This window comes from Micromys minutus, assembly GCF_963924665.1.
Source record: "Micromys minutus genome assembly, chromosome: 14".
NCBI lineage: Eukaryota > Metazoa > Chordata > Mammalia > Rodentia > Muridae > Micromys > Micromys minutus.
Window position 1 is genome coordinate 12,920,014 of NC_137983.1, and position 14,785 is coordinate 12,934,798.

A 14,785-nucleotide genomic window follows, 5' to 3' on the forward strand; every position below is an offset into this window, starting at 1 on the left:
TCTAAATTCACAATATATCCAGCAGGTGTTGTGAAAAAAGGAGAACCACGGATGAAAATTAGCATACAGGAAATTAATTCAGAATATACTAGGAAAGTACCACATATAGATGAGAAAGAAAATGAATTTGGGAGAGAGGAAATTTGAAATCTACTGGAGTCTTGGTATCAGTTAAAACCAATTGCTCCTGAAAGAGCTCCTCAGCTTTATTCCAATGGGTAGTGTAATCTGACCTTGGCAGTACTTAGGGGCCAGAAAAGAGATATAGATGTTGAATCAATTAACAGGTTAATAAATTCCAGCATGAGGTTGCTACCTGCCTCAATGTTTTATGTTCATGACTGAAAGGCACACACAGTCTTTATATTTTAATATGCCTTAAAAAGACACAATAGCTGGGCAACTGCCTAGCATCCATGCTGCTAGCATCTACCTCCTACCTACAATTCTGAGTTACTACTTACAGATTTCTATGTTTCATCTTGGCTGCTCTGAACCCATTTGTGCAGCCCCTTGGGTCACACTTTCTTGGCCCAGATTCCAGTGTGCTTTCCTTGCTTCTCTACCCCATGGCTGGCTCTGCCTATTCTTTCTCCATGCTCTTCTAAAGCATAGTGGATCTCCTTCTTCCTCTCTACTCCTGGTCCCAAGTCTAGGAAATCCTAAAACCCTGACTTGGTCTGTCCTCCCCAGCTTATAGCTGCAAGGCATCTTTATTTACTAATCAGCTGCATGCAGACCCTCTCGTGCAAAACATTTTTTGAGGAATATAACTAGCATTTCTATTAGAAGAAGCTACATATAGTTAACATTTGGCAAGGCTTCACTGTGAACAAAGCATGACCTTCATCAAAGGCAGTCCCAAACTAAAGCTAAAAATGTACTGTTCACTATTGTTGAAATTCCCTACAGTTGAGAATACAGTACTTATTACCATTTAATCATTTGTGACACAGTAAAACTTATGCTACAGTCTTATTAAAATATATTCTTTGGTGTTTTTGATCCAAACCTATAGGTATAAGGGACTGTAATGGTGAGGTGCAAGAGAAATGAACCAGACTGAAATGACAAATGAAAAAGGCAGATAGCTGGGACTAGGAGGTCTCTTATAAGCTGATGACATATGTCAAGTAAGTTTATTAAGAAGTACAATATCTTATTTGCTATTTTCATGGGAATAATGGGACAAAGTCAGCAGAGAGCCATATCAGTGTTGGCAAAGAGAACATAGGGAACCTCACCTACAGCTGTCTTTGGACTGATAATAGTATCACTTTAGGGAAGAAAGCTGTGCTCTGTTAACTCCTTTGAAGCCCAGACCCCAGAACCAGACAGACCAATTGCCAAGATGGCTGCTGTACAAGGACACAGAACTAGTTTTTTTCTTTATGTTTCCATTAGGGCTTCCAGGAAGCTTTCAATCTGCTTGGCTCCAGTTTTATAGACAAGACTTTTGACAGGTAATTTGTTTAAATGAGATTATAAGTGTGTAACTCCTAAAATAGAATTAGCATGCATACCCCATAGGAATCGGCAAGCCATGAAAGAGTCCTCTCCATGGAACCAACCCTGTTCATAACTGTCTGCATCTAAAAAGAGAGGCCAGCTAGCTATCTCCAATAGCTAGTTATTCCAACAAGGTGACAGAAGTTACTGTAATGTTAAGATGTTGTCTCAATCATGGTGGAAATTGTACCTAGAAAATGAGAAACAACATTCCTTTTCATCTCTGGGTCTATGGTTGTATTAATTATGCATGATCTCATATTAGATTCTAAAAACTTTCAAGAGAACGGCGGCTCGTAGAGGCTGAGCAACTGGTGGGTGGGAGACCTGGGCTGCCGGGGAGCAGAGAGATCTCTGTGGAGTGCACACAAAAAGTGCACCCCCTCCCTTGACCTGCCCTGCCCTGCCCGATCCAGCAACCAGGAACAGAAATTTCGAACTTCTGTTTCCACCCGGTGGCGACTTCAGGACGCAGAGCAGAACCTGGCCCATCTGCCACCCAGAATGGTAGCTCGTAAAGGCTGAACAACTGGTGAGTGGGAGACCTAAGCTGCTGGGGAGCGGAGGGATCTCTGCAGAGTGCACACAGAAAGTGCACCCCCTGCCTTGACCTGCCCTGTCCTGCCCGCCCGATCCAGTGACCTGGAAGAGAAAGTAGGAACTTCTGTTTCCACCCGGAGGCGACTTCATGACACAGAGCGGAGCCTGGCTCATCTGCCACCAGGAAGGGCGGCTCATAGAGGCTGAGCATCTAGTGAATGGGAAACCTGGGCTGCCAGGGAGCAGAGAGATCTCTGCGGAGTGCACATAGAAAGTGTACCCCCTGCCTTGCCCTGCCCCGCCCTGTCTGATCCAGAGACCAGGAATAGAACTTTGGAACTTCTGTTCCCACCCGGCGACTCTGAGGCATAGAACAGGGATTGACCCATCTGCCACCTGGACCAGTGAAGATCCAGAGAAACAGACCAGATACAAGGGAAAGGCAAGAACATATCACTGACAACAAAATGGCAAGAGGAAAGCGAAAGAGGATATCCCAAGGAAACCAAGACAACCTGGCAACACCAGAACCCAGCTCTCCCATAACAGAAAATATCGGAATTCCAAACACTCCAGAAAAGGAAGACACAGACCTGAAATCATACCTCAAGATGCTGATAGAGATACTTAAACAAGAACGGGAAGAAAAGGAAAAAGATTCAAAAGCTTTTAAAGAAGAAACAAGAAAAACAATCAAAGAACTCAAAGAACTAGAGGAAAACAGAATCAAAGAGTTGAAGGAATGGAAGAGAGAATTTAAAACAGAAATTGACACAATAAAGAAAACACAAAAAGAGATAATCCTAGAAGTAGAACACCTAAAAAAGAAATCAGGAATCACAGAAGCAAGCATTTCCAATAGATTACAAGAGATGGAAGAGAGAATCTCGGGGGCAGAAGACAACATTGTAAACATAGACAAAACAGCCAGAGAAGATGCACAAAACAAAAAGCTCCTAACCCAAAATGTCCAGGAAATCCAGGACACAATGAGAAGACCGAACCTAAGGATAATAGGAATAAAAGAGGGAGAAGAGTATCAACTAAGAGGCACAGTAAATATCTTCAACAAATTCGTAGAAGAAAACTTCCCTACCCTCAAGAATGAGATGACCACGAGAATAAAAGAAGCTTTCAGAACTCCAAATAGGTTGGACCAGAAAAGAAATACCTCCCGACACATAATAGTAAAAACATCAACTGCCCAAAGCAAAGAAAGAATACTAAAAGCAGTAAGGGAAAAAGGTCAGGTAAAATATAAAGGCAGGCCAATCAGACTCACACCCGATTTCTCAACAGAGACTATGAAAGCTAGAAGAGCCTGGACAGACATCATGCACACCCTAAGAGAACACAAGTGCCAGCCCAAACTGCTATACCCAGCAAAACTAACAATCACCATCGATGGAGAGATGAAGATATTTCAAGACAAATCAAAATTTACACAATATCTGACCACAAACCCAGTGCTACAACGAATTATAGGTGGAAAATCCAACACAATGAGAAAAAATACAGCCTAGTAAAAACAAGAAAACTCCTAAACAAGAAAACTAAAAGATAAAAAAGACACAGACACAACTCAACCCACAAAAGCAATAATGGCAGGAAACAGAAACAACTATTCCTTGATATCTATTAACATAAATGGTCTTAACTCTCCAATAAAGAGACATAGGCTATCAGAATGAATACATAAACATAATCCAGCATTTGCTGCATACAAAAAACCCATCTGAGAGACAAAGACAGACACTATCTCAGAGTTAAAGGGTGGGAAAAAAAACTTCCAAGCAAACAGCTCCAAGAAGCAAGCTGGAGTGGCTATTCTAATATCGAATAAAGTAAATTTCCAACCAAAAGTTATCAAAAAATATAAGGAAGGAAACTTTTTACTCATTACCGGAGAAAGTGGTAAGGAGAAAATTTCAATCCTTAACATATATGCTCCAAATAAAAAAGCACCCACATTCATAAAAGAAATCCTACTAAAGCTCAAAAAACATATTTCACCCCACACAATAATAGTGGGAGACTTTAATACCCCACTCTCACCAATGGACAGATCATGGAAACAGAAACTGAACAAGGACACTGCAAAAATAGCAGAGACTTTGAACCAATGAGAATTAATAGATATATACAGAACATATTATCCTAAAGTAAAAGAATACACCTTCTTCTCAGCACCCCATGACACCTTCTCGAAAATTGACCACATAATTGGACACAGAGCGAGTCTCAATAGATATAAGAAGATTGAAATACTCCCATGCATCCTCTCAGATCACCATGGTCTATGGCTGGTCTTTAACAACAACAAAGACAACAAAAAGCCCACATACACATGGAAACTAGACAACGCTCTGTTAAAAGATAGCAGGGTCAAAGAAGAAATAAAAAAAGGAATTAAGGATTTTCTAGAATTCAACGAAAACGAAAACACAACATACCCAAACCTATGGGATGCAATGAAAGCAATACTGAGAGGAAAACTCATAGCCCTAAGTGCTTCCAAAAAGCAACTGGAGAGAGCTTACATCAGCAACCTGACAGCACAGCTAAAAGCCCTAGAACAGAAGGAAGCAGATATACTCAAAAAGAGTAGATGGCAAGAAATAATCAAAATTAGGGCAGAATTAGACCAAATAGAATCAAAAAGAACCATTGAAAAAATCAACAAAACTAAGCGTTGGTTCTTTAAGAAAATCAACAAGATTGATAAACCCCTAGCCAGACTAACAAGAGGACAAAGAGAGAGTATACAAATTAACAACATCAGAAAGGAAAGTGGGGACATAACAACTAAAAATGAGGAAATTCAAGAAATCATCAGATCCTACTACAAAAACTTATACTCCACAAAATTGGAAAATCTGGAGGAAATGGACAAATTCCTAGACAGATACAAGATCCCAACGTTAAACCAGGACCAAGTAAACCATCGAAATAACCCTATAACACATAAGAAATAGAAGTCATCAAATGTCTCCCAACCAAAAAAAGCCCAGCTCCAGACGGGTTCAGTGCAGAATTTTATCAGACATTTATTGGGGATATAACACCAATACTCTCCAAACTATTCCAAAAGATAGAATCAGATGGAATACTACCTAACTCATTCGTTTGAGGCTACAATAACCCTCGTACCTAAACCACACAAAGACCATACAAGGAAAGAGAACTTCAGACCAATCTCACTTATGAACATTGATGCAAAAATACTCAACAAAATCCTTGCAAACCGAATCCAAGAACACATTAAAATGATCATTCATCATGACCAAGTAGGCTTCATCCCTGGGATGCAGCAATGGTTTAATATAAGGATATCCATCAATGTAATCCACCATATAAACAATCTCAAAGATCAAAATCACATGGTCATCTCATTAGCTGCTGAGAAAGCATTTGACAATATCCAACACCCCATTCATGTTAAAAGTCCTGGAAAGAACAGGAATCCAAGGTCCATACCTCAACATAATAAAAGCAATATACAGAAAACCAACAGTCAACATCAAACTTAATGGCGAGAAACTTGAAGCAATCCCACTAAAATCAGGGACTCGACAAGGCTGCCCACTCTCCCCCTACCTATTCAACATAGTACTTGAATTCCTGGCTGGAGCAATTAGACAGCAAAAGGAGATCAAGGGGATACAAATGGGAAAAGAAGAGATAAAAACATCACTCTTAGCTGATGACATGATAGTGTACTTGAGTGACCCCAAAAACTCCACCAGAGAACTCCTACAGCTGATAAACAAGTTCAGCAAAATGGCTGGATACAAAATTAACTTGAACAAATCAGTAGCCTTCCTATACTCAAAGGACAAACATGTGGAGAAAGAAATTAGGGAAAAGGTACCCTTGACAATCGTCACAAAATCTATGAAATACCATGGTGTGACTCTCACTAAGCAAGTGATAGACCTGTATGACAAGAACTTCAAACCTCTAAAGAAAGAAATTGAGGAGGATCTCAGAAAATGGAAAGATCTCCCATGCTCATGGATTGGAAAGATCAACATCTTAAAAATGGCCATCCTACCAAAAGCAATCTACAGATTCAATGCAATCCCCATCAAAATTCCAACCCAGTTCTTCATGGAACTGGAAAGATCAATGTGCAATTTCATATGGAATAACAAAAGACCTAGAATAGCTAAATCCATCCTCAACAACAAAAAAACATCTGCAGGAATCACTATCCCTGACCTCAAGCTATATTACAAGGCAATTGTGCTGAAAACGGCATGGTACTGGTACAGAAATAGGCATGTGGATCAAGGGAATAGGATAGAAGATCCAGAAATGAGCCCTCATGTAGATGTTCACCTGATTTTTAACAAAGGACCAGTAAACATTCAATGGAAAAAGACAGCCTATTCAACAAATGGTGCTGGTCCAACTGGCACTCAGCATGCAGAAGAATGAAAATAGACCCTTTCTTATCTCCTTGTACAAAGCTCAAGTGTAAGTGGATTAAAGATCTCCACATTAAACCAGATACACTGAAACTATTAGATGAGAAAGTAGGGAAAACCTTACAACACATAGGCACAGGAGAAAATTTCCTATACAAAACACCAATGGCTCAAGCTCTAAGCTCAAGATTAACAAATGGGACTTAATGAGATTGCAAAGTTTCTGTAAGGGTAAGGACATTGTCAAAAAAACAAAACGGCAACCAACAGAATGGGAAAAGATCTTTACCAACACCACATCAGATAGAGGCCTAATATCCTAGGTATACAAGGAACTCAAAAAGCTAGACACCAGAGAATCAAATAACCCTATTAAAAATGGGGTACAGAGCTAAACAAAACGTTCTCAGTTGAGGAACACCGAATGGCCGAGAAACATCTGAGGAAGTGCTCAGCATCCTTAGCCATCAGGGAAATGCAAATCAAAACTACCCTGAGATTCCACCTCACACCAGTCAGATTGGCCAAGATCTAAAAATCAGATGACAGCAGATGCTGGCGAGGCTGCGGAGAAAGAGGAACACTTCTCCACTGTTGCTGGGGTTGCAAACTAATACAACCACTCTTTAAATCAGTCTGGCGATACCTTAGAAAATTGGATATAGTACTACCTGAAGACCCAGCTATTCCACTTCTCGGCATATACCCCAGAGACACTTTAATACACAACAAAGATATATGCACTACAATGTTCATAGCAGCTCTATTTATATTATCCAGAAGCTGGAAAGAACCCAGATGTCCTTCAGAAGATGAATGGATACAAAAATTGTGGTACATTTATACAATGGAATACTACTCAGCCACCAGAAACAATGACTTAACCAAATTCTTAAGAAAATGGCTGCATCTAGAGAAGATCATCCTGAGTGAGATAACCCAGTCACAAAAGAACAGACATAATATGCAGTAACTGATAGTGAGATGCTAACCCCAGAGGCTTGTACTCCCCCAGAAACAACTCACAGACTGTATGAAGTCCAAGAAATAAAGAAAACAAAAACTATACATATATTCACAAAACAAGAAGACTTTGACTATTTCCATGTTGCGTTTTGTTTTGCATGTACTTTACGCTTATTGCAACTAGTACGTTTTCAATGCATACTGTCAAGCCCTTGAAAAAAATCAAGTACCGACTAAAAAACATATTCACATGGTTTTATGTAAAACTTATTTTAATGTCTGAAAAAACAGTACTGACAAAAATGTATAATTTTAAGCAAAAAATGTTTAAAATCTTTACATCTATCTTTGTTTTGAAAAATAAAATCGTTTAAAAAAAAGAAATTAAGAAAAAAAAAATATATATATACAAAACAAGAAGACATTGACTATTTCCATGTTGCATTTTTTTTTGCATGTACTTTATGCTCATGGTAACTATTAGGTTTTCAATGCATACTGTCAAGCCCTTGAAAAAATCAAGTACTTACTAAAAAATATATTCACATTGTTTTATGTAAAAATTATTTTCATATCTGAAAAAATAGTACTGACAAAAATGTATAATTTTAAGCAAAAAATATTTAAAATCTGTATATTTATCTTTGTTTTGTAAAATAAAGTCGTTTAAAAAAAACAAAAAAACCAAAAACAAAAAAAAAAGCAAAAAAAAACCTGTCAAACACTAAATAAAACTATTAATCTTCTGCTGTTGTTTCTCTGTCTTTGGATTATACTAAGGCCCACTTCTTTGCCTCTCTGTCCCCTGATAAGGGTTGTCTTGTGTGAGTGTGAGCACATGTGTATGATGTAAAGAAAAGACATTGTGCTTAGAGATGTTTATCCATACCCTCAAAATACTTCTTTTATATGAATTTTAGATGCTTTTCATTAAACATTATAATCAAGCATTTAAGTTTTCGGGCGTTTAACAGACTTTTCTTGAATCAGAGACTCTAGTAACAAACAAGTTCTTTTCCAGTCTCGTATTAATGAATCGGTTTTAGTTTCCATATAAACTGATGTAGACACAGCCCTAGGCTGGGGCTTCCATAATCAGGGCAGATGTTCTTCATCTGTCTTGGACTGTTCAATACACATGACGGTTATGGATTATGTCATACAGAGAACACCATCCTACACACAGTCTGCATCTATCACCGGCAGTTGCTCTGACCTGACAGAAACCAGACAAAGCACTTTTCTCAACTCAGGTAAAATACCAGATAAACGATCAGTCACTCATTCAGAGCCAGGACTCCTACTGAAGATGCTGAAATCAGCGGAGAGGATGTGCTCTCTGCAACTCCTCTCTGTGCCTGCTCTCTGTGTCTCTGTCTCCTTTTAGACATCTAGCTACCTGTAACATAAAGAGCTTTAGGTGAATTTATATACATATGAAGTCATTATTTTTACAGTAAACGTTTCAAACCTAGAAGTTAAAACTCAGTAAATCATTGGCTTTATTTTAACATAGTGCTGTATAAACAAGTCAATCAGGAATGCTTATTTGTTGCTGGTATTTTATTTAACTAATATATATTTTTAAAATGTTCTCTTTTATACTAAATATATATAAGAACATCAAGGACTTTCAACTGTTTTTATTATTTCAGAAAAGCCTTCACTATGGTTAGCATAAAATGTCTTGTAATTTTGAATTTGCTATCACACAAGTGCATATCCCATACAAGTGCGTATCCCACATAAGTGCATATCCGACACAAGTGCATGTCCCACACAAAGTGCATATCCCACAAAGACTTGACATAAATCTTTCATAGTTGAAATACTTTTAGTTAAAAATCATTTTGTAATTTTGTAATAAATGAATGCTCTTGTTACAATTTAGTAATAGGCATAATTATATAGAGGTATATATCTGTAGAATTCAATTGATAAACTTCTGTGGTATGAAGAAACATGTTTATGTAATTTTGTATACATTACTATATATTATATATACAAATATTAATGGTTATATTGAATCCTAGCTTTAGTTGCTAGTTAAACCTATATACAGTTGCATTTATATGCACATATTAAGCCTATTTATAGATATTGAGATTTATGAGAAAATTTAAAATTATTATCTCTGCATATACATATATACATACATAGATATCTATGTTTATCTGCATATAATGAGTATATATGCATACACATATTAGTATAAATGTTTGTATATGTATGAGAGGTCAAACCTATTCCATCTTAGGACTGGCCTCCATCTTAAAAAAAAAAAAGTCAGAAAACTTGACCTGAAGCTGAACTCAAGCTGCACTCAAGTACTAGGAATGACCACAAGGCTTTTTGGACCATACCCCAGAATTACTTCCTAGCTACTTTCTAGTAACAGTTAATCAAAGATTATTCTGATTGTTTTAGATGTACTTTCAGACTGTGCTGTTTGTGACTGTTAACAGTTTTGCTCCAGAACACCCTACCTGTAGGCTTACAATACTCATCCTATTAGATATTTGTCAGGCTAGACACCCCCTCGCTTGCTATTTTCTATAAAACAGAGTCCTGCTGAGGGTCTGTGGCTGCTCTGCCTTCCTGTCCTGTTGTGTCAAGATTGGGTTGGAGCCTAAGCTTGAAATAAAGAGACCCTCGTGGGGTATATAAATGTTTCCTGACACAACATGTATATGCTCTTGATTGGATATATGTACATATGACGATATATAACACATGTACAACTGACAGAAATATAAGACTTTATCACCTAAATTTCACCAGAAAAAAAAAGCATAGTATTAGAAAGTGAATTAACTAAGATATGCTTTACAATTCAATTGTGTTAAGGCTAGAAGAGGCAACCAATTAGGAAGACAAAGGTCCTAAAAGCAACACAAAGTATAAGATAACCCCTGTTCCTTGTGTTAGGAGTCCCATTCGAACCCCAAGCTACATAAACATAACATAAACACAGAGCCCTAAGTCAGACCCATGCTGTCTCCCTGATTGTCAGATCAGGCTCAGTGAATAATTATCAAGCCAGGTTAGTTGTGGGTTTTCATATTGTGTCCTTGAGTTCTCTGACTCCTACAGTCTTTCCTCCCCATCTTCCATGAGATTTCATCCACTCCACCAAATGTTTGGCTATGGGTCACTGCTTCTCTTTCCAGATGGAGTCCTCTTTGATGAGGACAAACCCAGACCCTGGTAAGGAGTTTAGCAGAATATTATTAGCAATCATTTCCTTACTTTATAGCCCAGAATGGTTCAGTTCAATCCTATGGCTCCAGGCTGTGCAGGCTCTGGTTTTTCTGTCCTTCAGGCAATATCATGGGTGGGATCCCCCGTGTGGCATGGGTCTCAAGATGAACCAGACATTGTTTGGACAGTTGCACAATTTCTATACCTCCTTTATCCCACCTCATCGTGTTTGCAAGACAAATTGTCAGCCAAATGTTTTCTGGCCACATTGTATTTTAATCTCTTTACTATAAGTCTTGTCTCATTATAGGAGATAGCCAGTTTGGGCTCTATATTCCCCACTAGCAGGAGTATTACCTAGGGTCAACCTCAAAGTCTCAGCATTCTGTGTATCTATTAGTTCCATTTGATTCACAACGTCCTTTAGCTTCATTATTTCTCTGTTCAGTTTTCTTTGGATGGCCTGTCCATTGCTGAAAGTCAGGTATTGCAGGCTCCCAGTATTAATGTGTGATATGGGATTCAATGTGTGATTTAAGTTTTAGTAATGTTTCTAGTACAAATGTAGGTGCCCTTACATTTGGGATATATGTGTTGAGAATTGAGATGTGATTTTGATTAATGTTTCTCTTGATGAGTATGAAGTCCCTTCCCTACCTCTTTTGATTAAGTAATAGAATAAATACACTAGCTTTTGTTTTTCTTGGATCCACTTGGTTAGAAAACCATTTTCCAACCCTTAGTTCTTAGGTAATGTCTTCTTTAATATTGAGGAGTACTTTTTTTAAATTTTCCTTTTTTTCCTTTGATTTATGTTTATCACCATAAGTGTTTCGCCTTCATGTGTGTCTGAGTACCACTTGTGCTGGCACTTGAGGAGGTGATGAGCATCCTTATCAGTATTTGGTATCAAACCCTTTTCAACAATAGCAAGTGCTCTTAAACACTGATCCAACTCTACAACTGTGCAACTTCTTCTATGCAGCAGAAAGATGGAACTTATTTTGGCATGCATTCTGTTATCCTGTGTCTTTTTAATGAAGAATTGAGTCTATTGATATTAAGAGTTACCAATTACCAATCACTTTTAATTCCTGTAATTTTGTTATTCTGTTGTTTGATGGTAGTGGTGTGATGGTGGTGGTGGAAATTTGTGTGTGTGTGTGTGTGTGTGTGTGTGTGTGTGTGCGTATGTGTGTGTGTGTCTATGTGCTTACTTTCTCTTGGTTTTGCTAATGTGTCATTATTTATTAACTGTGTTTAAGCAGGTATAGTTTACCTCCTTGGCTCGGAGTTTTTCTTCTAATATCTTGATAAAGCTAGCTTTATAGATAGATAGTGTTTAAATTTTGTGTTGTCATGGAATAGCCTGTTTTCTCATTCTATGATGATTGAGAGTTTTTATAAGTTCAGTAGTCTGGACTAGAACTTATGATCTTTTAGAGTTTGTCTGTAGGACATCCCTCTAGGCCCTTCTAGCTTTTGGAGTCTCTATTGTGAAGTAAGGTATAATTCTAATAGATTTTTTTGTATGTCATATTCTTGTTTTCCCTTTTACCTTTCAATATTCTTTTGCTTATCTGAATATTTGGTTTTTTTTATTAATATGTGGCAAGGGAACTTCCTTTTCAAGTCCCATCTATTTGTTGCTCTGTAAGCTTCTTGTACTTTTATAGGCATCTCCTTCTTCTTGTTGTTGCTGTTTTATTCTCTCTTTCTCCCCCCTTCTCTCTCTGTCTCCTTTGTTCCTTTCCTCCTTCCTTCCCTCCTTCCTTTCTTTTTCTTTTTTATTTTCTTCCTTCCTTCCTTCTTTCTTTCTTTCTTTCTTTCTTTCCTTCTTTCTCTCTCTCTCTCTCTCTCTCTCTCTCTCTCTCTCTCTCTCTCTCTCTTTCTTTCTTCCTTTCTTCCTTTCTTTCCTCTGGCCTCAATTTTGCAAAGCCTACTTATAAAAGGGTGCTTGGGGCTGAAGAGATGGCTCAACAGTTAAAAGCACTGACTGATTTTCTAGAGGTTCTGAGTTCAAATACCAGCAACCACATGGTGGCTCACAACCATCTGTATTGAGATCAGATGCTCTTTTCTGCCATATCTGGAGACAGCTACAGTGTACTTAAAATAAATAAATAAATAAATAAATAAATAAATAAATAAATAAATGGATGGATGAATGAATAAATAAACAAACAAACAAACAAACAAACAAATAAATCTTTATAAACAATAAAAATTAAAATGGTTCTTAAGTGCTTTAACCTTCCTTTTAGCCTACCATGCACCAGAGGCATTAGAAATAATACCTGTTAAGAAATAATTCTTTTGCGTGATTCCAAGCTTTGTTGCTAGGAAAGCAGCACTTCTGTTCACATGAATCAGCTGTTCTATCCAGCAGTTCTATGGCAAAGTTCTGCGAATTGTCCCAAATCTATTGAATTGGCAAGAAGCCACTGGAATATCACTAGAAGTTCCTTGGTGCGTTTCTCTGTAGGGAGTGTCAACAAATGATGAACTATGAAGAAGGCAAGGCAAACCAATGCTACAGGATTGTCAGTGAAGTTCAGAATCAGCAAAGCCCAAGGAAAACCAGCAAAAAGAAACAAGGATAACCAATGCCACACAGTGTCAACCACTATCTGTTGGGTTATATTTATGTCTCTATCCTTTCCAAACATCATAGATCCTCTCAATGTTTTTCCGCTATCAAAACTTCCCATAGTCCTCTCCCAGACCACATCCAGAAAAACACCATTTCTCAGCAAAACATCCTCCATGTGTCTGCTTTAGCAAAAACATTCTCTTATATGACAGTTTCTAGAAAAATGTCACATAACATAACCGAGTCTCCAGAGAAACAAGAAATTTCCACTTCAAAGATAGGATATTTTTCTTCTAGGGATTGTTGAAAATATTTTCTGGGCCTTTGAGCTGGGAGTATTGTTCCTCCTTCTATTTGTATTACTCTAAGGTTTGGTATTTTTATACTGTCCTATATTTTCTAGATGTTTTTGTCAGAAATGTTTTTGATTCAGCACTTTCTTTGATAGATATTTCTTTTTATTCCACATACGTTCAATGACTTAGATTCTCCTTTCCATGTCTTTTAATCTATGGTGGTCCTTGTGTCTCTGGTTTCTGTTTGCATTCCTATATGTTTCACTTCCAGATTTCTCTCAATCTGTGTTTTTTTTTCTCCCACTTTTAGGTCTTGAACCGTTTGATTTCTTTCCTACAACTGTCCCCCTGGCTTTCTTTAAGAGCTTTATTCCCTTCCTCCAACTACTTTTATTTTAAGGGGTTTCCTCATTTCCTTTTTAAATACTTCAATCACCTTGATAAGGTTGTTTATATGGTCTTTTTCTTGTGCTTCAATATTATTGGATTGTCCATAGCTTGCTGTATTAGGATAACTAGATTGTGGTCATGACATTATGCCTTAGCTGTATTTTTGTGTTCTTACACTGACCTCTAGACATCTGGGTATGGAGTAATTATAGGTCTGTGTACTGATTTATAAGTTTATTCTTGTTGAATGGAGAGTTCCGTTCCTTGGTTTCTGTTTCCTCTTTTGTTTTGGGGACTATGTGATTTTAGTTTCTCCCAGTTTGTGTAGTCACTGGTATAGCATGGAGTTTCCACCCTAGTTGGAAGCTAAGAAAGGGATCTAGGAAGAAAGACTGAAGACTAATGATAGTGTGAAGGGAGGCTGAGAAAGTGGTGGAGTTTGAACTCTGGGCAGCCTAACTTGATTTTTTCTAGTTTGTTTACTTTCTGGTAGGCTAGGGAGTCTCTGACTTAGTTGGAGTCTGGGACAATTCAACTAGGAGGGTTCAGGACTGTGGGATATGGTTGAGGGTATTTCACAATTATAAGATAGTGAGGGAACTTGGCCAGTAGGAAGCCTAGCTTTACTTCTTGAAATCTGTTTGGTCTTCGGTAGAACAAGGAGTCTCTCCCAAATTTGGGGGTTATACTTTTGGTTAAAGGCTTATCTGTGGTAAAGCATGGAATCTTTGCCCCAGTTAAGATCTAAGATATGGCCCATGGGATCCTGGAGTACTCTGGATAGGAGGACAGCAGCTGAGAGGATTAAGATGTTTAGACAGCTGGCAGCTTACCTGGATTGTGCCCAGTTTGCTTCATCT

General features: G+C 37.9%; 1 protein-coding gene across 1 annotated transcript in view; it reads left to right on the plus strand.

Moving 5' to 3' along the window:
• GALNTL6 (polypeptide N-acetylgalactosaminyltransferase like 6) overlaps nucleotides 1–14,785 on the plus strand; it is a gene marked incomplete at both ends in the record, with an annotated part of 1,121,308 nt that overhangs the window by 432,233 nt on the left and 674,290 nt on the right. The window lies entirely within an intron of this gene.